This window comes from Choloepus didactylus, chromosome 12 (assembly GCF_015220235.1).
Source record: "Choloepus didactylus isolate mChoDid1 chromosome 12, mChoDid1.pri, whole genome shotgun sequence".
Classification (NCBI taxonomy): Eukaryota; Metazoa; Chordata; class Mammalia; order Pilosa; family Megalonychidae; genus Choloepus; species Choloepus didactylus.
Window position 1 is genome coordinate 27,767,002 of NC_051318.1, and position 24,866 is coordinate 27,791,867.

Below are 24,866 nucleotides of genomic sequence, written 5' to 3' on the forward strand. Positions count from 1 at the left end.
CTAGGTGTTTATGTGTTTCCAGGAAATTGTCCATTTCCTCTAAGTTTTCTAGTTTGTTAACATACAGTTCTTTCTTAATAATAATCTCTTAGGATTTTAAAAATTTCTTCAGGTTCCATAGTGATGATCCCACTCTCATTTCTGAGTTTATTTGGGTCTTCTCTCTTTTTGACTTTCTCAGTCTAGCTAAGGGTTTGTCAATCTTGTTGATCTCAAAGAACCAACAGTTGGTTTTATTTTTTCTATTGTTTTTTTTTTTTTTTTTTTTTTTTTTTTTGTTCTCCATATCATTTATCTCTGCTTTAATCTTTGTTATTTCTTTACATCTACTTGCTTTAGGGTTACTTTGCTGATAATTTTCTCTAGCCTCTTCATTTGTACAGTTAGGTCTTTGGGTTTGGCTCTTTCTTCCTTTTTGATGTATGTATTTAGAGCTATAAATTTCCCTCTCAGCATCATCTTCACTGCATCTCATAGGTTTTGATTTGTTGTGTTCTTGTTTTCATTTGTCTCTAGATATTTATTGATTTCTCTTGAAATTTCTTCTTTGACCAACTGGTTCTTTAGGAGTGTGTTGTTTAACCTCATTCATGATAGACCTGATTCTTTGGTGGTTATTGATTTCTAGGTGTAGTCCATTATGGTCAGAGAAGTTTTTAAATTTATTGATTCTTATTTTGTGCTGCAGCATATATCTTGGAGAATGTTCCATGAGTGCGAGAGAAGAATGTATATCCTGGTACTTTGGGATGTAATGATCTATATATGTCTGTTAAGTCTAAATCATTTATCAAAATGTGTAGGTTCTCAATTTCCTTATTGGTCCTCTGTCTAGTTGTTCTATCTATTGAAGAGAGTGGTGTACTGAAGTCTCCCACTATTATTGTAGAAATGTCTATTGCTCCCTTCAGTTTAGCAAATGTTTGTCTCATGTACTTTGGAGTTCCTTGATTGGAACACATTTATGGTTGTTATTTATTCTTGGTGAATTGTTCCATTTATTAATATATAGTGTTTTTCTTTGTCTCTTATGACATCATTGCATTTAAGGTCTATTTTGCCTGATATTATTTTAGCTGCCCTTGCTTTCTTTTGGTTGCAGCTTGCATGGAATATTTTTATCCTTCCTTTCACTTTCACTCTCTTTGTGTTGCTGGATCTAAGATGAGTCTTTTCTAAACAGCATAGTGATGAGTCATAGTCTTTAACCTATTCTTCCAGTCTGTATCTTTTAATTGGGAAGTTTAATCCATTCACATTCAATGTTATTACTGTGAAGGCATTTCTTGAAGACCTCTTATCCTTTGGTTTTTAGTTGTCAGATATATTTTTTCCCCCTCTCTCTCTCTTTTTCCTTTAAGTTACCCTTACTAATATCTTCAATTCTGTGCCTTTCTTCAGAGCTTTCTCTCTCTCTCTCTCTTTTTCTCAGCCAGTAGAGCTCCCTTTAGTATTTCTTGCAGGGCAGGTCCCTTGTTAACAAATTCTCTCAGCATTTGTTCATCTGTAAAAATTTTAATCTCTTCCTAAAGTTTAAAGGAGAGCTTTGCTGGATAAAGAATTCTTGGCTGGCAATTTTTCTCTTTCAGAATCTCAAATGTGTCACCACTGCCTTCTCATCTCCATGGTGCCCATTGAGTAGTCCATACTTAGTTGTATTTGGTTTCCCTTGTATAGAGTGAATTGCTTCTCTTTTGTTGCTTTCTCCTTCTCTTAAACAGGACTTTTTCCTTTTCTTAAGCATTTCACAATCTGATTAGTATGTGTCTCAGAGTGGGTCTATTTGGATTTATTCTGTTTGGAGTTTTTTGGGCTTCTTTGGTTTTCATACTTACGTCTTTTCAAAGGTTTGGGAAATTTTCCCCAACTGTTGCCTCAAATTCTCTTCCTAGCCCTTTACTCTTCTCTTCTATTTCTGGGACACCCCTTATTCTTATACTTGTGTGTTTCACATTGTCCATCATTTCCCTGAGATCCAACTCAAATGTTTCCATCTTTTTTCATCACTTGTTCTTTTGTACATCACTTTCAATTTCTCTATCCTCTAGTTCACTTATTCTTTCATCTGCCTCTTCAAATATGCTGGTTTGTGTTGCTAGTATATATATTTTTTGATCTCCAGTATCTTTCATTTCCACAAGATCTGCTATTTTTTAATTTACTCTTTCAAATTCTTCTTTTTGCTCTTCTAAAGTCTTATTGATCTCTTTTATGTCTTTAGCAAACCCATTGAAGTTGTTTTGGAGATTTGCATACATTTCTTTGTTTAACTGCTCCAGATTCTATGTCTCTTCTGGCTTTTTAACTTGGTCTTTTGATTTGTCCATATCTACTTGGGTCTTCATGTGCTTTGTGATTTTCTGTTGGCTTCAGGGCATTTGCTTAACTTGTTAAGGTTATTTTGGGATATGCAGGATTATTTGAACATGTATCTATAATTTGGTAGAGCTACAGCTTGCTGGAGTGCACTTTCCCTGTATTCTCATCAGATGATGCTCTTGTGCCACCTCTTACCCTCATGCCAGCTCTCCCCCAACTTTGCCTGTACACTATGTGGTGTCCAAACCAGGTGGAAATCCAATCATTGCACTAGTTCTCTGTGTGCACTGGGGACTGCCAGCCCTATGGGTGGGGGTTGGGCCCTGTGTAGTTTGGCAGGGAGTCCGCTCAAGAGCACAGTGGGTCTGGCAGTTCCCAGGCCTCTGAGTGGACCACTGTTGTGTTGTCAGGCTGCTCATCTCAGCCTCCATTCAAATGCACCACAGTCCCTGTCCACCATGTGCCCAGGAGCCTCTGGGGTTGGGGAGGCACTCCTGGAGCTTCCATGCAGCTCCCTTGCCTCTCCTCCCTTCTCACCTGTGCACAGCTTAGGCTTCTGTGGAGGAAGAGTAAATGCAGTCACCTCAAGTCTGCTGAATCCTGAGTTCCCTCATGGCACCTCCTAGCTACAGGGCTATGAAGGGTTATCTCTCCAACCAACTGCTGAGATGGGTGCATGGAGATGAATATTCACTCCTTCTCTGGGCTTGGTGGCTGGCTCCAGCCCCAGTGGCACCCTTCCTTTCAGATGCAATTTTTCAACTTTTTCATCCAAGTCCCCCTTTGTGTTGTAGATGTCCCTCTCTGGTCAGTTGCACCCTGGAGCCACTGTTCTGGATGCTTTCTGCCCTTCCTCTAGTTTTTTCATGGAGGGAAAGTTTGCTCTGCCTCTCCTCTTCTGCCATATTCTCAGAAGTCCAATGTGATTTTTAAAGAACATTATGATTTGCTTTATATCATCTAAAGACATAATAAACAATGACTTTTTTTTCAGAATATATGAGGTGAATTTTGAAACTCATTGCAATATCTTCTTATTTACCTCTAGTCTTTGTCATCAACCTTATTTTCCATTTACCATAACACCGAATTCCTTACTCAAATTTGTATATGTAATTTTTTCTTTCTTTACATGTCTCATGCTATTAGAAAGAAAGGACATCCCTATAAAGATCTTTATCCACCTACTCTTTTGTTGGGTTTATGAACCAAATAAGTGGAAAGGAAATGCCTTATATTCCGTATATAATATTCTTTAACAATAATGGATTTTGGAAAATATTAAATAATATTTTTGTATCTTGAAAAATATGTATTATTTAGGTGATTAAACATTTACTACAGTTTGATATAGTAGAAAATTCATACCATTCAGATATGAGTACTACTCGGGATTGAATCATGTATTCCACAAAAGACATTCTCACGTCTTAATCCATGTTTGTGTGGGTGTGAACTCATTTGTAAGTAGGACATTTGAATATTTTATTGTTAGTTAAGGCATGGACTCATTTGTGTATAGGATCTTCAAAGATTCTTTTCAGAAAAGGCCAAATTGAATCAGGGTGGACCCTAATCAGTATGACTGGAGACCTTCTAAAGAGAGGAAATGTGGAGATCATCAGTCTGTGCAAGCCAGAAGTTAGAAGAAACCAAAAGAGCAGACACAAGAATAAAGAAATCACCACGATGAAGTATTGCTAGAACACTACAGACTTTGAAAAAAGCAAAGCCTGCCAATACCTTGCCATTGGACCTCTAGCCAAGGAGAACATGAGACAAAAAATTCTTGTTGTTAAGGCAACTGGTGCAAGGTATTTGTTTGCCAGCAGCCCTGGCAAACTAAGACAAGTATTTAGGTGCTTTTTTAAATTGTGACCTTTCACAAATATCTAAGTCTGTGGAGATCAATTTCCTCACCTATAAAATGTGTGAAATAATATCTACACCAAAGGATTACTGTGAGGGTAAAATGAAATAACACATTTCAAAGAGCCTAGTGTAGAGTAAGCATCTGGCAGTATCTGCACCAATTTCTTGTTATTCATGCTTTGGTTCAATTACTCCCCCCAGAAATATTCTTAAATTCTTGGGCATACCACATATATTAAGGCTATAGAGATGTTCCTGATTATTAAATACCAATGATTTTATCACCATTAATTTAAATACTTTATTGATTCATAATGTTTTGACTGTATACTTATGCTTTTGGATGAATACAGAATAAAATATACCCATAGGATTGATGGTTATGTCCTTTTTAGAAAATTATAGAGACACTCCACTGAAGATATTTGAAAATGGAGTAAGCCAGTTACACAATCTTCCTTCCTTCTGTCCCAACCTAGTTTCCCCCTTTCCTATTTCTCTCACAGCTGTTTTGTCCATTCAGGAGACATTAGTAGCATGCATGCACTACTAGAGTGATCAGTGATGTTAAATTTTATTTTTTTAAGCAAGACTTAGGTGGCTTATTTTAACTTTGCATTTATTTAACACATTTACAAAAATAAGTTCACATGGAAACCTTAGTAATAAAATTCACAAGTTTACAGGAAGAGAAGGAAGGGTTTTTTTTCTATAAAGATCTTGGCAATTAAATTGTCTTTCTCATTTTATCTAGTTCCATTACTGAATAGGAGTTAAAATAAATAAATATCATTTAAAATAGCACAAAAAATGAAATACTTAAATGTATGCCTAACAAAATATGTACAGGATCTATATGCAGAAAATTAAAAAAAAAATTCCTTTGCAAGAAATCAAAGATCTAAATAAGTAGAAATATATTCTCTGTTCATGTATGGGAAGATTCAAAATTGCTAATATGTTCATTCTTCCCATCTTGATCAATAGATTCAATGCAAATAATCAAAATCACAGCAAGTTATCTTGTATGTGTTGACAAATGGATTCTAAAGTACCTATGGAAAAGCAAAAGATTTAGAATAGCCAACAAAATGCTGGAGAAGGAGAAGGAGGAAAAGCAGGGTCAGCAGAGTAAGAAGAAGAAGAAAAAAGTTGGAGAACTGACACTCCTCAACTTCAAGACTCACTATAAAGATACAGTAGCCAAGACATTGTGGTACTGGTGGACTAATAGACACATAGATCAATGAAACAGAGAAGAGAGCTGGAGAGGAGCAAGGAGCAATCAAAATGGGATTAAGGACAGTCTACCCAACTAATGGTGCTGGAACAATTGCAGGCCCATATGGAAAAAAAGATAAGAGGAGAGAGAGGAGAAGAAGAAGGAGAAAGAGGAGAAGGAGAAAGAGAGGGAGGAGGAGGAGGAGGAGGAGAGGAGGAGGAAGTGGAGGAGGAGGAGGATGGTGAAGGAAGAAGAGGAGGAGGGAGAAAGGAGAGGATGAGGAGGGGGAGGGGAGAGGAGGGGAGAGAAGGGGAGAAAAAAGAAAGGAAAAAAGAAACTATCTAGACACAAACTTTAGTGCTTTCAAAAAAATTAATACAAAATGGATCACAGGTCTAAATATAAAATATGAAACTATAAAACTTCTATATGAACCTAGATTTGGGAAAGAGTTTTTATATATAATATCAAAGCCATGATCCATGAAAGAAAAAAATGATAAATTAGACTTTATTAGAATTAAAATTTTCTGCTCTGCAAAAGACACTATGAAGAGAATCAAAAGACAACACAAAAACTGGGAAATGGGTTTTTGGGGAAGCTCTCTGTATTACCTTCCCAATTTTTCTATACACCTAAAATGGTTCTAAAAATAAATCTATTAGAAATGTTACATTCCTGGAGTAAACCCCACTTGATCATAATGTAATATCATTTTAATATATTGCTAGATTTTATTTGCTTTTTTTAAAAAAGGATTTTTACATATATATATCCATGAAGGATGTAAATGCATAATTCTCCTTGTTGTAATAACCTTGTCATATTTTGTATCAGTGTTATCCTAGTCTCATAAATGAGTAAGAAGATGTCCCTTCTCTTCTATTTTCTGAATGAGTTTAGGTAAGGTTTGTATTATTTCTTAATTAAATTCTTGTTAGAATTTGTCATTAAAACCATGTATGCTTGAAATTTGTGTGGGTAGATGTGGGAGGGAGCAGTGGAAGTTTTATAATTACAAATCTAGCTTCTTTAATAGGTTTAGAGTTACAAAAAATGTTCTATTTCTTCTTGTGTTCATTTGATAAATTATCTTTCAGGGAATTTGTCCATTTCATCTAATTTGTCAAATGTGTTGGCATGTGGTTATTCTTTATATGTATCTCTCATCTGTCTATCTATCTCTACCTACTTATCTATAATCTGTAGTGATTTCTCCTCATTATTTCTTGATATTGATAATTTGTTTTCATTTATTTTTCTTAATTATTTTGGTTAGAAGTTTGCAGTAGATTGAATTATGTACCCGAATTTAGACATTTTCTTAATCTTAATTCACCTTCCTGTGGATGTGAACCCATTGGAGAAAGAAGCTCTGGAAGATGTTATTTTAAAGTAAGCTGTGGCCCAACTGAGTAAGATTAGGTCTTAATCCAGATTATTGTAGTCCTTTTTAAACAGGAGAAATTCAGAAATAGTAAGAGAAAGCCACAGGGAGGAGTTGGAAGCCAGAGTCAAGGGAACCCAACAGAACGGAGAGAATATTGTCAGGTGAAGTCAGGCCTAGGAACCCCAAGGACCCACTGGCAGACAGCACCAAAATGTTACAGACTTTGTGGAGAAAGCATTGCTTTGATGATGACTTGATTTTGGACTTCTCTTATTAACTGTAGGCCAGTAAATTCCCTTTTATTAAACCACCCCATTGTGTGGTATTTGTCATAGCAATATGGCAGACTAAGTTAGTTTATCAGTTTTATCAGTATCTACATTAACAAATTTAGACTTCAGCATATTTCTGCATTTTTGCCTGTTTTCTATTTCATTAATTCCCACTCATTTGTTATTTCTTGTACCCTTCTTATAGTTGGTTTAATTTTCTCTTTTTTTTCTAGCTTCTTTATATGGAAGTTCAAGTAATTATTTTAGGTATTTCCACTTTTTAATATGTTTTACAGCTATACATTTCACCTTAGGATTGCTTTAGATATATCTGACAAATTTTGATATGTAATTTCATCATAATTTATTTCACAATATTTTATAATTTCTCATGTTTAAAATGTTTCTCAAATTACAAGTATAGCAGTTTATACATATCTTTGTTATTTATTGGTTTCTATTTAAATCCATTTTGGTTGGAGTACATTCCCATATTATTCCAAATCCTTTAAAATTTATTAAGACTAATTTTTAGTTCTAAAATTTGTCCCTCTTGGGGGAGATTCCATGTGCACTTGAAATTGATGTATAGTCTGCCATTATTGGGTTCAGTTTTGTAGGTTCCAATTTATTGATGGTATTGTTCAAATCTTCTACATAATTATTTTTGTTGTCTTGTTCTAACACTTACTGATTGACGGGTTTTAAAATAAGTAATTATATTACCCATTTGTCTATCCCTTTGTTTCTGTCCATTTTTACTTTATGTATATTGATAAACTGTTGTTAGGTACATATGCATTTACATTTACTATTACGTCTTGATGAACTAACCTTTTTTTTCCCTCATTATAACATAGCTTATTTTTATCTCTAGTAGTCCCTTTTTTTGAAATCTTTGTCTGATATTATTATTGCCACACCATTTCTTACGCTTAGTGTTTGTATGATGTACCTTTTTCTTCCTTTTGCTCTTAGCCTGTCTGTAGCTTTATATATGAAGTGTGTTTCTTGTAGAAAACACTCAATTTGATCTTATTGTTTTATTAAGATAATCTTTGAGTTTTATTTGGTGTTGTTAGTCAATTCACTTTTAATGTGTTGATATATTCGAGTTAAAGTCTACCATCCTACCATTTATTTACTATTCGCTTCCTCTGTACTTCATTTCCTTCTTTCTTCTCTATCTTTTTGTGAACTAATCAGTATTTTTAAAAATATTCTGTTCTATCTCTTCTTTTAGATTTTTATTCATACATCTATTTTTCTTTAGTTGTTGCTTTAAAGAAAAATATGTCAATTATTCTTCTGTAAAAATCTACATTTAATTAAAAGTATAATTTTTCCTATATATTCTAAGAATCTTTCAACATTTAAAAAATTTCATTTCTACTGCCTTTTGTCCTTTGTTCTATGGCTGTCACATGTTATAAGCCATAAAATACAGTGTTATCATTTTCCTTTAAACATTTTATGACTTTGAAATAACATAAGTAAAAAAGTGAACACAAAGTCTTTCATATTGAGCCATAAATTTATGATCTCTATTTATTTAGCTCTTTACTCCTTGCTAAAATTCCAAAATTCCATCTTGAAAGTTTTCTTTTAACCTGTAAAAGAGAGTGTTGTCTTCAGATAGATTTCTCCATTATAATGTTCTCTATCAAACTTTTACCTAATGGCTGATTAGGTTGATTATCATTGCTAGATATTTTAATTCATTAAAGTTTGTAAAATGGTTATTTTCCAAATCTGTCATTGAATCTATTTGTTTGAATTTTCTGTAGAGTACATAGTCTCAAGGCCTGGAATCAGCTATTTGTCTAAGGAATGCTTATTTCATTTAAATAGGAAATGGATTTTACAGACCAAAATTTGCGCTCTGGGGACACTCAAGGCTGCTGGATTTTTTTTTTTAATTCATTTTATACAATACAAATCATACATTTGATTGTTCACAGTATCATTACATATCTGTGCATTTATCCCCAAAATCAAGCCCTGACACCTTCATTACCACACACCCAAAAATAACTAGAATAATAATTAAAGTGAAAAAGGGCATTTAAAGTAAAAAAGAACACTGGGTGCCTTTGTTTGTTTGTTTGTTTGTTTCCTTCCCCCATTTTTCTACACATTCATCCATAAACTAGACAAAGGGGAGTGTGGTCCTTATGACTTTCCCAGTCATATTATCACTACTCATAAGCTACATTTTTATACAGTCATCTTCACGATTCATGGGTTCTGGGTTGTAGTTTGATAGTTTCAGGTATCTACTGCCAGCTACCCCAATTCATTAGAACCTAAAAAGGGTTGTCTAAATTGTGCATAAGAGTGCCCACCAGAGTGACCTCTCGGCTCCTTTTGGAATCTCTCTGCCACTGAAGCTTATTTCGCTTCCTTTCACATTCCTCTTTTGGTCAAGAAGATGTTCTCCATCCCACAATGCCAGGTTTACATTCCTCCCTGGGAGTCATATTCCATGTTGCCAGGGAGATTCACTCCCCTGGGTGTCTGATCCCATGTAGAGGGGAGGGCAGTGATTTCACCTGCCAAGTTGGCTTAGCTAGAAAGAGAGGGCCACATCTGAGCAACAAAGAGGCACAATTGTAGGGAGGCCTAGCCTCTCCTTTGCAAGGGTTGCTAGATTTTAATTCACTCCAGCCCTTTTCAAAGTGGACAGTTGATATACACACACACACACACACACACACACACACATAAAGGTTTTCACAATTGCATAGTCACACCATGTAAGCTACATAGTTATATATATATATATACACATATATATATATGTTTCTAAAAGAGACAAAACATGATTTCATGCTGATATTCCCAATTTAAATTTGAAAATAAAGTTTTTTTACTTCTTTTATTTTATTCTTTATCCTATCCTTTTATGCTAAATACTTGGTTCCTATGGATATTAGTCTATTTTTTAACTTATTTATTTGCTTTTCTTCTTTAATATATGCATGAAAGTTTCAAAAATATAAACATTATTTCTAACACTAACAATATATCTAGTGAATTCATTTATAGATTTCTATGCAGCTCTTTTCACTCTTGGACTATATTCCAATCAAAATGAATAGTAAAAGCACTATGCTTCAGAGTTACTTGAGAAATTATTTTCTCCATGCAGTTGGGCCATACCCTTGTTATAGAGAATTTATTTTCTTATTTATTTATTTAATCATTCATTTGTGTGTTTTTTAATTCAGTTTTATTGTGATATATTCACATACCCTACAATCATCCACAGTGTACAATCAATTGTTCACAGTACCATAGTTGTGCATTCATCACCCCAATCTATTTTGAACATTTTCATTACTTCAAAAATAAAATAAAATAAAAATAAGAAAATAAAAAAAATGAATAAAAACACAAGTAAAGAAGAACACCTGAAACATCCTGTGCCAGTTTAGATGTACTACGTCCCCCAAAACGTCCTATTCTTTTATGCAATTTTGTGGGGGCAGACATTAGTGTTGATTGGGTTGGAATCCTTTGATTGAGTGTTTCCGTGGAGATGTGACTCAATCAACTGTGGGCAAGACCTTTGATTGGATAATTTCCATGGAACTGTTACCCTACCTATTCAGGATGGGTCTTAATTGAATCACTAGAGTCCTATAAAATTTTCAAAGACAGAGAGAGGTGTTGCAGCCAACAGAGACACTTTGAAGAATGCACAGGAACTGAGAGTGGAGCTGGAACACAACTTGAGATCAGTAGACGCTAGCCACATGACTTCCCAGCTAGCAGAGGTTTTCTGGATGTCATTGGCCTTCCTTCAGTGAATGTATACTTGTGTTGATGCCTTCATTTAGACACTTTATGGCCTTAAGACTGTAACTTTGTAAACAAATACCCCCCACCCCCTTATAAAAGCCAATCCATTTCTGGTGTTTTGCAAAATGGTGGCATTAGCAAACCGAAACACATCCCATCCCCCATCCCACACACCCCCCCCCATTATTCATTTACTTTTTGTTCCCATTTTTCTACTCATCTATCCATATACTGGATAAAGTGAATGTGAGACACAAGGTTTTCACAATTGCATAGTCACACCGTGTAAGCTACATAGTTATACAGTTGTCTTCAAGAATCAAGGCTACTGGGTTGCAGCTCAACAGTTTCAGGTATTTCCTTCTAGCTATTCCAATACACTAAAAATTAAAAAGGGATGTCTATATAACACATAAGAGTTACCTCTAGAATGATCTCTTGACTCCATTTGAAATCTCTCAGCTATTGAAACTTTATTTTGTTTCAATTTTCCTCCCCCTTTTGGTCCAAAAGCCTTTCTCCATCACATGATGCAGGGTCCAGATTCATCCCTGGGAGTCATGTCCCACGTTGCCAAAGGAGATTTACACCCCTGGGGGTCATGTCCCACATAGGGGGGAGTCATTCATTTATGTTGATTGTCAAGTTTTATGCTTTTTTCTTTCCTTTTCAATTTGTGTTTGTTGTTTTTCAAACTTCTAAATGTTTGTGTGTGTGTGGTGAGGTAGTGCCCCTAGGAAGCTAAGTTTTTTTCTTATCACTCCTGAGAATATCTTTTTTACAAAGACAGGCTTTCTTAGTTCAAGGTTGCCAAAGAAAGCATTTCCTACAGATAATACCAGCATAAAGACAGCATTAATAATAAAAAGTTTAGGTAAAGCAGAATTAAGTTGAATTTTATTAAGAATTAGAAGAGGCAAATTAAGATATCAGAGGAGACAAGCAAAAAGAAATAATTCCCAAGTCTTCCAAGAACTTGAAAATACACAACAGATTTTTCTTTTGATCTAGAATGGGTTCAAAGTAATAGAAGAAGCTACTTTGATTGCAGTGAAGATAGACTATAGGGGTCAATGAGAAGTCCAGCAAAAAGAAGTTTTAATATTTTGAGAAAATAATAACAAAGGCTCATTAGGTAAATGTAAACAATGACGAACTGTAACTATTTTGAGGTATATGATATATCATGTGTACATTAAAAATTAGTGAAAATAGTGTAAACAGTAGTTAGCTTGATAACAACAGGAATTAGAGGCTAGAAATTGTTTTTGAGAAGTGAAAACTTGAGAATTTCATAAAGCAGATAGATTGAGTCTGAGGAGAAACCCACTCCAACCCCTCCATCCCCAGAAACATAATATCCTCTAATTCCGTTTTGAATTCAATCTCCTCTTTATTGTGCTGACTCCTTAATTGCTCTTTGGCCAGATCCTAAATTTAACCCAAGGGTAAATTCTCTGAATAAAGTCGTTCACCCTCAAGAAACCTATGATGGCAGTAGCTTAGCCCAGATATTTCTCCTTAAATTCCTATCTTGCTGCAGGACGTCACCCCAGTGTTCTCACAAGCCCCTTTAAACTGGTTATGTTTCTCAGTCAGCGTCCCCTCCACTCTTCCTCCTGGAGAAAGATCACATAGGTACAATCACATCACCATGGCCCATCCTCTTGGCAACCCATGTTAAGACCAGCAACTATTCCATTCAGCAAATACAGATGAAGTGTCTACTGTAAGCTGGTCCCTCTCCTGGAATCTGGGGGAATTTGATGAGCAGAATAGATAAGGGACATGCTTTCTCATTCAGTATGTGTGCTCCAAGAGGACACACAGAGCTGTTGGGCACATAGCAGGAAAACCTCATCAGGTTTAGGGTTGGGAAGATTAGCATACCAGGAAAGACTTCTCAGAAAATGAAGGGGAAATATAAAAGACATGTAACGTTGAGTAAACTAAAGGGGAGGACAAAAGGGGCAGAATGGAAAATTTTATTTCTTAGCAAGTACTCTGCAACGAACAAATGTAGTTTCTTTTCTTCTTTTTCTTCCTTCCTTCCTTCCTTCCATCCTTCCTCTTTCATTTTTAAAAGTGCTCATCTCATACAACAATTGTTCCTTTTACTTTGGATTACCTAATTCTGTTTCCCACAAATCATCTCAACATGGCTACTTAAAAGGGCAGCAATAACAAAAAATCCAAGGAGATTTTTGGGGAGAGAAGGTGTAATTGTAGTAGCATTTTCTCTTCAATCTATGAAATATAAAAAATTTGTTCTATTTCAATTATGTACAAATACTAGTTGTAAAAGAAAGACATTTGCAATATAAGATTAAAATCATTGTAAATATATAACACAATGAGAAAAATTGTTAATGTCCTGATACCATCAGAACTTTGGTTTTCATTCAGGAGTCTCTTAGAGTTACAGCCTATCCAGGCAAATCCTGATTAGTGGTAAACAACAAATTCAGTTTAGAATAAATGTGTCAATTTTATTTTTATGAAAATGAAAATATGCCTTATCATTCTCTCTTATGGTGGAAAACCCAAGGAAACCTTTGCTTTTGCAAACTGCCAAAATTTATGCAAATTTTGAAGGAAAATCACCAGAACTGTTTTCAGCTAAGAAGACTTTTTTAAAAAACTAGGAGCAGAAACTAAAGATATTTTTGAAACTTCCTTAACGATAATTTTCAGAATAACCTTAGAAAGTGAGTCTCAAATAATAGGGGAACATTTGGGAAGCTCTGTGCTGTTGATACATCCCAATCTATTTGAGGGGGCTGCAGGGTGAGTCAGCAAACTGAAATGGGAACCATATTTCAATCATATCAAAGGATGCATTTTTATCTCAGACAACATGAGACTAACCAATCTGGATTTTAAGATTACGGTTACATCCAAGTACTGGCTTCAATAATTTAGCAATTGTGTTGGCTTTTGTTAGTACATTTCTAATGATGTCTTTGAAGATGTTAGTTGTAACCAACATTTAATAAAATAGTTTGATTTAAAGGCTTATTCTAACACTCAAACATAAGCTGTTCTAAGAAATGTGTTTTCCTATTGCAGTATGTTTGAGGGCATTTTGAAATCTGCAAATCACTGCAAATGTAAGGTGCTCTAGATTGTAGTGACTAGAGTTATTATTTGCATTCCATATTATTTCAAATACCTCTGAAAACTTGTTGGTTTATCAGAATTTTATCACTGATTTTTAGAGCAGCTTTAAGTTTTACGACTATTACTAGAAATGTATTCAGTTCAACTTTGAACTACCTCATAAGGAAAATGAAGACTTTTTCCTCACATCTCAACACAACATAAATTCTTTGTACCACTCTGGTCCTTGCATGGAGGGAGCTGTGTGAGGGAGTTGTGAGTTATGCATACCAAAGAGTCGTTGGCAATGTTGCCCAGTATTCTGGCAGGCATCATAATTTTTAAAAGGAATTCAGGGCTTGAACATTTTTCAATGTAATTCTTCTTCTTTTGATATACTGGAAGCTAGAATTTATGTTTGTATGTTTCCACAAGAGATGATAACAGCTCTATGAATGGGCTTCACATTTAGTGTAGTTGATGCATATATAAAATCAACATGCTTTTCACTGATTGGCTGCCCAAACTCCTCCCTTTTTAGAAAATGGGAAGATTAAATATAACACTTCCTTGGTAATTACTACAGATTATAGGAAAGGCTCTTTTGACAGGGGCATGTGTGTGTGTGTGTGTGTGTTACTGTCCTACTGAACACAGGGGCTTTTCACCAAATCTTATTCAAGAAAGACCCACAAAGCACAATCCTTTGAATAAAATATTGATAATCTCCTTTATCCTCCTAATCAGAGCAGGTTAAGGATATAGCAAGTACAGTCACATTTTACAGGATGAATCTCTGCTGCATTTGTTGTATGAAAAACAGGGAAAAGTAGCACATTCCTGTTGTGATTCCTATTATTACGGACACTTTGATACAGCAACTAATTCCAAGTCTAATTTCTAACGTACGTACACTCACAAGGATTTTCAATGATAGCGTCATGTGGTGATAGGACAAAACACATCACTTTAATTTACAATTAATGAATTATTAACTCTATTATTTGTTTCCCTCCCAAACACTGTAATGAGGCAAAAACTATATCTAGGCCTCAACATGCTATGAAAGTACCTAGAAATCTCATCCCTGATGGAAAAGTTTGGTTTTCAACCCATTTTTTTTTCATGGACACATTTACCTTTAGTTACAGGCAAAACATTGAGTCTCAGAACAGAGAAACATTCAAGTGAACAATTCAAATAGATAAGTTTAAACTAGTCTTCCATTTTATTCTAAACCACATTATTAAATGACCAAAAATCTGGTGAAAATATAATGTTGCCTCCAGCCTGTATGCCCAAACACATATATTTTCAAAAACTATCAAAGTTTATTTGATTGAGTACTTCCTAGATCCCAGGCACTGTTTTCCAAGTATTGTCTTACCACGAAAGTTCTATGAAGTACATACTGTTATTAGCCCCATGTTAAATGGTAAGGAAATCAGTTAAGTAATTGTCCAAGGATTTGAAATCAACCTATCCCAAAGCACAAACTCTTAACCACCATGCTATATACGCTACTTCCTCTTGTCAAAGGTGATTAGAAATTTTAACATTATAACAAAGTAGTGGGTGCAGTGTGTATGCTGTTTTCAAGTTTTGGTATTTTAGGATTGAAAATATCAAATATTCTTACTTGGCCAGAGGGATGGGACAAGGTGGGCTGTGTGTGGAGGAGTGGTGATGAGGGGAGGGAGGTAGAAAACCAGAATTACTTTTTCTGTAACAGAAATGACTGGGCAGTTATTTGTTAGCAAAAAATTCTACTGAAAATGTTATTTAATTGAACTTGTCCTGCACACATAAAATTGCCTGTGTAAATTCAAGCCGAAGAACCATCTGTTTTCTTCCTTTTTAATGACATTGTCAGCATGTGTTTTTCCAGTGTTTGTGCAGAATTCCTGGGAGGCTTGCAGAGACATGCTAAGGAACCCCCTGGGTTACGTTTGGAACACCAGGTAATATTTCATATTCTGATTACTGTGAAGAAAGCAAGATGCTTTTAATTGTGTTAGCAAAAAAGAAGACCAATATGAAAATAGCGTATGTTTTTGGAGGCTTATGTAGTCAAGTCGACTTGACCTTACTTGCTCTAAAATCAGACCTGAGTATAAAGTTTTGCAATCCTTTGATTTCAGCTGTTACAAAAACACCATGCAAAAAGTTGTGGTAGTTCCAAAAAAGTATTTTAGGGGAAAATATGATACTCCATCAGGTGAGATGAGTTCTGTGTTTTGGACTGTCTGATTCTTGCCATATAGCATTCATTCAACAAACATTATTATTTAAAAAATGCATTAGAGACATGGCAGGGCTTTCATCAGTTAACTGTCATAAGGGAAGGGTGTTTTTTTGTTATTTTGATTAAACCTAATTATAAATGCTCATTGAAATTCACAGAAACATAAAATTTACACTTGTAGTCAGGTTTTACTTTGTATCTTTTATTTTGCTTTTGTGTTTGTGTGGTTACTTTGCAGCAAGCAAATGTCAGGAGAGTCCAACTTGATTTAAGAAAAAATTATATATAAAAAATTATGTATAGGATGATGGCATTCTCAGCACCATCAGGAGTGTGTACAAGCCCCCAGCCACGGTAACCTGACCTCTTGTTGGTCCTGATTCAGATTATGTAAGCAAGCCAAACATTTTCACTGTGTATGCATAGAACCATATGTTTTGATGTACATAAATACACCTATACACAGAAACACAGCCGTGTATATACAAATGATTGACAATCATTTATGTGGTTCAATCTACAGTAAAATCAATTTGACTGTGAGCAAATAAATTTTACTGACACTGGGATCATCTGTAAAATAACCAAAATAGTTTGAATGTCATTAATGTTTTAGAATGCAAAGATGGTGCCTCAGCAGCAAAAGAAAAAAAAAAAGGACTGAAAAAATTCAACAGGTGTCAAACCCATATCACAGAATTGCAGATCATAATGATGCTGTTTCTGGTTTTACAAAAACTACTCTTGAATGAAAGTGGTGGCCAGCATGGTCCATTCTTTGTCCTCTCAAACTTGAAGAGGTGAAGGTTAAGAGTGTGGGCCCTGAAAGCTAGACTACTGGGTTCAAATCCAGGCTCTGCTTTTCATTAGAACTAGCTAATTAATATATCAGTGCTTTAATTTCTTCATTTACAAAGTGGGCTTAGTAATAGTTGTTTACAGACTTGTGGTTTACTCCTTCTGATCATACAAAGATTTTAGCACTTCATTTATTATTACTCACTCTCTCCTGTATTACAATATCCATGGTGATTTCAATATCCATGTAGGTTGTCCTCATAATATCCTAGCCTCTTATTTTCTTGTCCTCCTCTCTTTTTTAATGCTGTATTAGTCAAGGTTCTCCAGAGAAACAGAACCAACAGAACTAAAGAGATTTATGGTAAGGAATTGCCTGATGCCACCTTCGGGACTGGCAAATCCAAACTCTTTAGGGCAGCCTGCAAGCTGGAAACTCTGATAAATGTGGTGCCCAAGTCCTTAGTCTGAGTTCCCCAAGGGAGGTTGGCTGGATGGAAATTCTGCCAAGAACCAATTCTAAATTTGTGTCTGAATTCCTCTTCTGATCTCTGAAATCCTCAAATCTGATTTTTAAGATGGCCAACTGATTTCTTGAGGAGATTCCCACATTGCTGAGGGTAATCTCCTTTGTTGATCATAAATGCAACCAACTGATTCTAGATGCAAATCACATCTTGAAATATCCTTGCATTAACAAGCAAGCCAGAGTTTGATCAAACAACCAGACCCCCTAAAATTGCCAAGTCAACACATGAAATTAACCATCTCAAATGGTCATAGTTTATAGTGTTATTGCCAATAATTTCCCCCATTGTTGATTTTAATTTCAAGCACCTTACTCTCTAATCATCACTGCCAGCTAACTGTCTTATATCTCAACCCCAAGAATCCTGTCCTGTAGGCTCTATGATCCATTGATCAGGACTGCTAACCCCACTCCCCAACCCCCATCCTCTTTGTATTCTGGCTTCCCTCCTTACTGAGCTTAGATATTCTACTCCTCTGTATGAGAGCCCTTTAATCATCCTTTCATTGCTTGGTAAAATCTGAAACCTACTTAAATTTTACATCTTCATATAATACTCAAGAGTATTTTCAGACTTGGTGTGGATAACAAAAAGAAAAATGCTTAAATTTACATTCTGTAAACTCATGACAACTAATCTCAGGGGAATTCCTAGGACCATCAAGCAATCATATTTCATTTCCTTAGTCCAGTCACTTTTCCATCCTTCCAGATGATTATTCATGACAGATCATTTTTGAGGATTGAATTAGTCCCCCCAGAAAAGCCATTCAAATCTTAATTCATGTTCCTGTGGGTGTGAACCCATTTGTAAATAGGAACATTAAAGACATTATTATTAGTTAAGATGAGGCCAAACTGAATCAGGAGCCTTAACCCATGTGACTAGATACTTTAAAAAGAGGAATTATGTACATATTCAGGAAAAGTAGAAGTAGAAGAAGCAGGAAGTCAGAGAGAGCCAGAGAGGAGAGATAGAGATGGCCATGTGACACAGGACTGCCATTGCCAGAATGCTACTGTGCCAGTTTGAATGTATTATGCCCCCCATAATGCCATTATCTTTGATGCAGTCTTGTCTGGGCAGCCGCATTAGTGTTGATTAGAGTGTAATGCTTTGATTGAGTGTTTCCATAGAGATGTGACCCACCCAACTGTAGGTGATAACTCTGATTAGATCATTTCCATGGACGCATGGCCCCACCCATTCAGCATGGGCCTTGATTAGTTCACTGGAGCTCTATAAAAGCTCAGACAGAAGGAGCGAGCTTGCTACAGCCAAGAGGGACACTTTGAAGAATGCACAGGAGCTGAGAGAGGAACATCCTGGGAGAAAGCCATTTTGAAACCAGAACTCTGGGACAGACTCCAGCCACATGACTTCCCAGCTAACAGAGGTTTTCTGGACACCATTGGCTATCCTCCAGTGAAGGTACCCAACTGTTGATGCATTACCCTGGACACTTTATGGCCTTAAGACTGTAACTGTGTAACCAAATAAACTCCTTTTTATAAAAGCCAATCCATTTCTGGTGGTTTGCATTCTGGCAGCATTAGCAAACCAGAACAGCTACCAACCCCAGGGAGAAAGTATGGCCTTGCCAGCACCTTGATTTGGACTTCTAACCTTCAAAACCATGGGTAAATAAATGCTTATTATTTAAGCTAATCCATTGTGTGGTGTTTGTCATAGCAGATCTGGGAAACTTAGACAATCATATTTTCCAAAGGAGATAGCAAAAACATCTCCTATCATATTCTTTTCTTGCAATGTGCTCTTAACACCCTTTCAATCAAATTGGGTGTGGGACATCCATGTGCCATTTCTTTGAATCTGGAGGGAACTCTAAGCCTTGAATATCAGACTACAGAAGCATTGATACTATGTGACTTATGAGACCAGGTTATAAAAAGATGATACAGCTTCTGCGTGCTTTGCTTGAGAATAGAACCCAGTCATCATGCCCTGGGGAACACAAAAATCTATGGAGGGGCCACATGAATAGGAAATGAGTGTCCTGGCCTAATATCTCAACTGAGCTCCTAGCTTACAGCCAATACCAAGTTACCATGTGAGTGAGCCACCTTGAAAATGGATCCTTCAGCCTCCATTCAAGCTGCCCCAGCTCACACAAGAAGAACAGATAAGCTGGTCTGTAAGCAAAATACATGATAATTATTTTTTAAGCTACTAGGTTTTGAGGTGGTTTGTTAGGCAGCAATAGAAAACCGATACACTAGTACCTTGTTCAATCTTATTCAAATCTCCCAAATCTCCTTCCCAATCTTCATTCACAGATGTCGCAGAAAATGGAAAATAATCAGAATAAACTTTCCTCTCACCCTCACCATCCTATATATTGATATCTCTGCACCTAGACAAATATACTGTACCATCCCGGAACTGACAGTCTGTGATTCTCTGAGGATGGGCTTTCACTGATTCACCAATTCCCATTCCTTCTTCCTTACTTGAAAACCTCATTCCAACAGCTGTCCTATGTCTCACATGCACCATCATGGTCATGTTTTTCCTCTCTATTGGATCATTCTCTTAACACATTGACATACTATTATATCTCTCAACTTAATAAATAAAGCTGAACTCATAGTCTCTCTCCAGTTATCACTTCATTTTATGCTTTCCCATTATCAGTAATATTTGTCAAAAGACTTGTCTATATTACATGTCTTCAGTTCCCTTCCACTTAGGCCTCCACTTCCATAACTCCACCAAAATAGTTTTTACAGATGTTTCCTACCAACAATCTAATTGATGCAAAAGCCAATGATCAATTCTTGGTCATTTTCTTCTCTTCTCTTCTCTTTTTTCTTTTCTTACTTAATCAGTGATCAAAAAGTGACAGTTAATTACTTCTTCTAGGTATTTCTTCATTTGGTTTTCAGATTCTCAATCTTTTTAGATTTCATTCTCCTCATCTGACTTCTTAAAGTTGGAGAGTCTAAGGACTCAGTTTCAGACCTCTTCTTTTCTCTCTCTACATTCACACTCTGGATGATGTCATCCAGTCTCAGAACTTTGAATCCCACCTACATGATAATGATTCCCAAAGTTATGTCTCTAGTCCAGATCTTTCCTCTAAACTCCAGACATTATATCCAACTGCCTACAACGTCACCACTTATTGTTAGATTTGTGTCTTGAATTTAAAATGTTCAAAACTAAAGTTTTGGTTTTCCCTCCCAAACCTGTCCTTTCCAAAATTTTCTTCCTCTCAGTAAATGGCCCCTGCACTTTTTTAGTTTGTCAAGGAATAAAATATGGAATTATTCTTGACTACTCTCTTTGCCATCTTACAGTCTTATCAGTAAACCCTGTGGGTTCTACCTTCAATAAATATACAGAATCTGTCCACATCTCCCTACATCTACCACTACCTTCTTAGTCAAAGCCACAGTCATTTCTCTTTATTGCAATAGCCCCTAATTGCTCTCTCAGCTTCCTCTATTACCTTCCTATTCTCAAAACAGACATGTCCATGTCATTCCTCAACTCAAGAACCTCCAGTGGTTTCCAGTCTTAGATGGAAACTCAAAGCCTTTATGGATAGATCACAAAGAGGCCTTGAAACTAGACACAGGATTTTTTAGATTCTTTTTATTCTAGATTTCTACAGCTTCTTGCCCTTTAGCAGTGTAGACAAAACCAAAACTGAAATCTGAGATCTCTGCCCTGCCATGATCTGCAGTTGTCATAGACTTGGCCTGGCAGATGACCACGTTTGCCTTGATCAGAATGTTTCAATAGTCTGCAAGTCTGTTTCCAGGGTCATAATTTTCTTTTTAACCCACAGCTGTATTCAATTTCTATGTCAAGGAAAGAAGCATGTTTGCCTTAAACACGCTTTGTAGTTGTAATTTCTGTAAGAAAATCTTTCCTCAAAATCCCATTTGTCTCAAGGTCAGTGGACCCTCTCCATAGACAGTTCCAACAAGCACAACCACAATTACATCAACAACATCTAACAGTTATTTCCTACTGTGGCCCAGGTATATAGCACATCTTCCAATTTACCTTAACAAAATAACTCCTTTTTCCACATGTCCCTTAATTTATTTATGAAATTAAAATCTAATTTGCCTTTTTCTTTCAAACCTTATGTCTATCATTCAAATGGGTAAATTCATTTACCTCAGAAAGATTTGTTAGTAGTTCACAAAGTTTGATGAGCCTTCCCAGTGCCCTTGGCAATCCCTGCAACCTAACTAATCTAAATACAAAGACTGTGCTGGGTAGTACTGGTCACATTAGAAATTTCATTGTCATACAAGGTAATACATTTTTAGGTGAAGAAATATGTAAGAGGACATTTGGTCTTGCATGTTAGGACATATAAATATTTATTTGATTTGTTTGTAAAAACAGAATGTACTGAATCTTTAGCAGTGATTAAAAAGATGCATTCAGCCAGGTAGTTTTATATATACAAATCATACTGCAATGATAGAAAGGAATGAATTGTACAGTTTTTATGTTTTGTAACCACAAGAGAGAGAAGAATTGAGGTGTAGTTTGGGGGGATTCATGCAGAGGAAAATACCTGAAAAGGGGGGAAATAGTTTATATAGTGGATAAACAAGAACATATTGAGCCTGAAGATTTTTCAAGAGTATCTTGGGGGCACAGCTTTTGTTGGTCATTTCTCTGGCTACGTGGTCCCAGCAGAGACACCAGTTTAAATTTTTTTAAAAATGTGCATCATTTCATCTTTCCCATTCTCTCTATAGCATGCTTCTGTTACAAGGAAAGAAACTCTGAGGAGTAGCATAAGAGAGACAGCCATCAGAACATATCTCTTTTTTTGTTTAGTTGCATAAACAGACAAAAATCCAGTTGAAACATATGGAAAAATATTGCCACAAAAAGAAATGAGAGCAAGTGCCAACAGCACAGGAGAAATGCATATTCTTGGAATAGATTTTTTGCAAAACCAAATTTAAATGTTGTTTCGTCATGTTCTCAATAAGGAAAATTATCTATGACAAAAGCACAGGCCATTATAAGGACAGAGACAGTAAAACTGGGAATAGCTGGCAAGGAAGATGTTAGCAAAAAAGCAATAATGGACAAATGAAATGCTGTAAGAACAGGTCTTACATCTCAGAAATTAAACTGAAGATGTGAAGAACAAATCTGTGCAGCAATCACAGAGAGAGGAGAGAAAAGAAAAGTAAATAAAAGAGATTAAAGATACACAACAGGTGTATACTATAATGGAAAAAATAGAACAACTAAAGGAAATGATATAACAAATATATAAAGGGAATAAAAAAGATTTCATGATGAGAAAAATACCATCATCTAAATTTGTAAAAAAAAAAGAAGGCTTACCAAAGTTAACGATTAAATAAAAGAAAAGATTCATACCTGGTTAGAATTGGTTCACAATTTTATTGGCATTCATAATTTTCAAAATGAAATTAATAGGTTGTTTACAAATTGGTGTGAATTAAAGTGACCCCAGTTCACTGTTCTTTAATATACCAGAAAAATAATGAGGTGATGACTACAAATACTGAGTGGAAAAATTTTAGAAACAGTATGTCAATACCCATCACAGATATTTAAGACTTAACTTGGCTCCCATGTGCAATTACTGAAAAAATTACTTGGTATTTGAGCCACTGAGAAATAAGTCAAAATTATTAATACTGTAATAGGAAGCAGACCATCCATGACCATGGTAGTCATATAAAATTCAACATTTTGTCAACATGATTACAAAATTGAAGGCTAGAGAATAGCAATATTTGAAAACATTCACTTATAATGTAAAAAATGAGATTGTTTACAATCCTAGATAAAATCAACAAGTGGAATTTTAGTTGTAGAATTGGGAAATGGAGGTAAAGGAGAGAAATAATTCATCCTCTGTGAAGGGGAAATATTGAATTTGTCAGAATGTAAATTTTGGTTTATAAATTTATGGACTGTTTAAATGGTTAATATTAGTAGAGACATAAACATGATGGATACCTTCAACTAGAAAAATCAGTATATTTAAAAAGAAAATCAATTAGGTAAACAGCAAGAAAACGTAAAACAAATGGATTACAGAAGAGAATGTGTAAGTTCTTCTCTGTGCCTTTGTGTTCTTTTTGTATGTACTTATTCTTACCATCTTGCTTATAATTCGCGAGGCTTCTCAAATCAGTGACTTTGTTTCTTTCAAAGTTCTGGAAATTTCTCAATTTTTAATCTCTTCAACTATTTCCGCTGACTCATTTGCATTTTTCACCTCCTTTTGAAATTCTAGTGTGATATTTGTTCTGACTCATTCCTCCAAGTCTCCTAACCTGTCTTACATTTTTTATTTCTTTGCCAATCTGTTCTGTGTGAATAATTTATTCAGATCTATTTTCCAATATTTTAACTTTCTCTTTTAAAATTTATTTTGTTTTATTTTCTGCTTATTATTGAATAGCATATAAGCAACACCCAGAAACTTTGTTAAAATAATCTCTTGGCTTTGTCTTTTAATCCCCTTTAAACAAACTGCTTCTTATCCTGTTAGATATACCTCTTTCTCTGATAAAATATTTGAATACTTGGAATATGATTTTGTTTTGTTTTTGTAGTTTTTGGCTTTCTTTTATAAGGGTACCCTCCACCCTACTACAGAATAAGGTTAGAGTAAGACAAAGGAATACTGTAAAAACTTTTGGTTTCTGAGAACTCTTAAAAATGACTGACTTTCTAAAAATAGTTAAAATAATTTAAAATCTCGATTAAAAATATAGTTTGCCACTGAAAAATACTCTTAAGATAAAAAAGTAAAGACTTAAAAAAATTAGATTCTTTTTTATCCTTTTAGAAAATTCTCTGTGTGGTGTTTTATATGTGGTTGATCTCATGTGTTTCATCAGCCACAAGGGTGGCATTTCCTGGACAGTCAGAATTTTGCCTCAAGAATGACCACATTTAGAATATTAGAAAGAAAACCTAGAGTCAGAGTGTTTTCTTTTATTTCTTCCTTTAATTATTTTTTTTCCTTTTGGTGTTCTACTCATCTTCAGTGGTTTTGCTTTTCTCTTCCAGCTCATTATTCATCTCACTTTCACATCCTCATTTCTCTTTATGTCTATCTCCTTTTTCTGTTCTTCTTTTTCACCCTGTGTCCCCTTCTTAGTCTACTTCACTGTCAGCTTTCTGCCCCCCTCCTTTCTCCACTGGAGTTTCTATTGGCCTGTTGTGGTGGAGGTGACTGAAGTCCACAAAGAGAGAGCCAAGGGCGATGAGAACATGGCTTCTGAGATCAGAACAGGCAGTAGTGCCTGAGTCAGTGTAACTAGCT